This window comes from Schistocerca nitens, chromosome 5 (assembly GCF_023898315.1).
Source record: "Schistocerca nitens isolate TAMUIC-IGC-003100 chromosome 5, iqSchNite1.1, whole genome shotgun sequence".
NCBI classification, from domain to species: Eukaryota; Metazoa; Arthropoda; class Insecta; order Orthoptera; family Acrididae; genus Schistocerca; species Schistocerca nitens.
In genome coordinates, this window is record NC_064618.1 from 665806360 (window position 1) to 665809820 (window position 3461).

Consider the following 3461-nt stretch of genomic DNA (forward strand, 5'->3'; position numbering starts at 1 on the left):
CCAAGGGGGAAAGGGCAGGAGAACCAGAACTAGAAACGGTACCTTTTCTTTTGAAAGACTCGGCCGCAGGGCGACCTGATACGTGTTGACGTTTCATCTGCGAAACGTCCGCCCCGATACCACCCACTCCGACCAGGGGCTCTCCCCACGGGCGCCACCCAGCTTCAGCAAGGGCCACCTGGCAGGATGACCATTGCCGGGAGTCCTGATGCCCCAAGGAGACGGGCATCTACTCCTTGGCCGACGTGGGGAGGGTGCAGCTCAGGTATCGGCAGTACGATCCCTGTGTTGTCAGGGGGCTACAACCTAGAGGGTAGCCAGCCGCGGTGGTCTCGCGGTTCTAGGCGCGCAGTCCGGAACCGTGCGACTGCTACGGTCGCAGGTTCGAATCCTGCCTCGGGCATGGATGTGTGTGATGTCCTTAGGTTAGTTAGGTTTAAGTAGTTCTAAGTTTTAGGGGACTGATGACCACAGCAGTTGAGTCCCATAGTGCTCAGAGCCATTTGAACCATTTTTTGAACCTAGAGGGTACATGACGACCCCACCACAACGGGCTGGCTACCGTGCTGGATTTCTGGTGCCATGGAAAGTCCATCATGATCGTAGGTGCAGATGGGGACGCACTATGGGCGTAACTTGTACAACCCATCAGGCGTTTAGGCCCAATTTGAGGAATAGTGGGTATGGTTACAACGCCGGTACAATGCTGAGTGCCAAGGTCTTAGTGCACTTAGGACCAGTGGTACACCACGTAAGGCGTCCTTCCCCAAAAGGCTCGTACTTCTGTAGAATTTTGAAAAATGGAGGTCAAACCCCAAGGGGGACCATCACATGGAAGGCCGAAACGGTTGAAACTCCTTTTAGTCGCCTCTTACGACAGGCAGGAATACCTCGGGCCTATTCTTACCCCGGACCCGCAGGGGGGGGGGGGGGGGGGGGCGCGAAGGCTGTCGGCCACTGTGTAGTCCGTGGTGAGAGGTAATGTCTGAAATCTGGTATTCTCGACATACTCCTGAGACTGTGGAGTCTCGGAATATTGAATTACCTAACGATTTTCATAATGGTATGTCTCATGGGTCTAGTTCCAATTACCGTTCCGCGTTCAAAGTCTGTTAATATCCGCCGTGCGGTCACAATCACGCCGAAAACCTTTACACATGTATCACCTGAATAGAAATGACAGCTCCCTCCGCTAGTGCACTACTTTTTTATGCCTTGTGTATGCATACTATCGCCAACTGTGTATGTGCGTATCGGTATCTCATGATTTTAAACCTCAATATACAGCAAACAAGAGGAATCAATAGAATTTGTCGATTAAGAGTCATGGCCGGACGGAGTGGCCGAGCGGTTCTAGGCGCTACAGTCGGAACCGCGCGACCGCTAAGGTCGCAGGTTCGAGTCTTGCCTCGGGCATGGATGTGTGTGATGTCCTTAGGTTAGTTAGGTTTAAGTAGTTCTAAGTTCTATGGGACTGATGGCCACAGATGTTAAGTCCCATAGTGCTCAGAGCCAATTTGATTAAGATTCATATTCTTTGATCGAAACGGGCGTAAGGCATGCATGCGGTCTTTCTCCCCTATTGTTCAGGGTTAAAGGGTATCAGTGGAAATAGCCACTGACATCTTTGCTATCGTCAGGGCCTCTAGAATTTAATGAATAGTCTGATTAGCAAAGAAAATGCGCTGTGAGTAAGAATGCAACAATGAAGAGTAGCAGACATGAAATCAAAGTTGGGGAGCACGCAGCAGACGAAGTGAACGAGTTGTAGTACCTTGGAAGCAAAACAACGGAAGACCGGCGAAGCAAGGACGATGTAAGAAGGAAACTTTCACAGGGAGAAATGGCACAGTCGCTACATTAGTTCAATAACGTGAAACACAGGCCTTAAGTCGAGGAAGAACGTTGGAGAATCAAATAGGAGCACAGTCCTGTATGGAGTGCAATGTTATTTCCTTTCCTATCGCGGGTAATGAGTAGCTGACTTTGTGGGAGTAACTCCTGCATATTAACTGAAAACAAGTGACGGCAACAGCATACTCCGCTCATAAAGACCCAGAGGTACTGCCGAGTCTATCTTTCCATTTGCTAAAGAAACCACCGACAACAGTCAATAGTCCTCATTCCACTTAACGTTGCGAAGAGATTCTGGTTTTAAACCAGGAAGGAATGCAATTGGATGGTCATTTACAGCTCCTTCCCTTTCCTGCCAAACCACAGCACTGAATACCTCCACTCCCTGTCGCCTTCCACTGATACAAGCTGGGTTCAAGGATACAACCAGGCGGAACGTGACAGCACTTACATCCATCAGCGAGCCTCGGGTACCAAGATGCTCTTCAGTGATGATGAATTTCGTGGCCAAATACTATTCTTGTCTTGTGAGGAGCCATTTACACATCATCTAGGATACCGTTATTTTCAATGTACCATACACGAACAGTCTTGCTCCATTTAGCTATGCTCCAACAAGGTTTCCGTATTCTACAATCGTCCTGTCATAGTAATATCTTGGTCTTTACGGATTCACTGAGTTGCCACTCCGCAAAGCTCCAGATTCCTGTTGATTACATATTTATTGATAGAAAACGCTTTTGTTCCCAGTTCATACTCCCAATTCATACTTAATTATCAGTGCTTTTCAAGTGTATTAAATGTTTAAGCTGAGGGCAGAATGGATGCATAATGAAATGCACTAACATCAGCTGTCTTGTGCGTAATTGCTCAACGGACTTCGAAATAACTGGTGACTGAGCAGAAATCTGTTTTCTAAAATAAAACTACATCATAATTAGCAACAGGCGAAGCAGATTTTAACAAACACGTCTCCAACTAGTCGTGAACACAAGTGCGAAAGTGCGCGTAGTGTAACACGAGATAGAGTTTTCTGCTTGACGTTTTAATTAATTCCACAGTTCATGAATTATTAGTATTACCATATACCAATATTCTGTCTTAGAGGACATAGGTATTCAGTTATCAGCACTTCCATTGCAGTACAGTGTCTGATTTGAGAGAGAAAATATTTTATCTCATCCGAATCCCTGACTACCCCGTTACTGCTAAAATATGTTGCACAAAATTACCAGACCATTATGTAAAATTATTAGCATATTTTTTCTGGCGTGAAATAATTTACATGTTATGTTAAATTCTGATAACATTTTCATATTGAGTGTAAATGACATTTTTCTTCCCCGTTTGACCAGTGGTACATTTAAAAGTTGTGATAATTAATGTTCTGTTTCAAGCTCTAATTTTTAGATAAAAGTATACTCACCAAGTGGCAGCAGGAAGACACACATGTAAAAGAAGGTTACACTTATGCCAGTTTTCAGAGCCAGTGGCTCCTCCTTTCGGAAGAAGGGCCGAAGGGGAAGTAAGAGGGGTGAAGGAAAAGGGCCGGAGAGGTTTAGGAAAAGGGGCATACTTCGGAAAAGCTACTCGGGTGAACCTCTCCT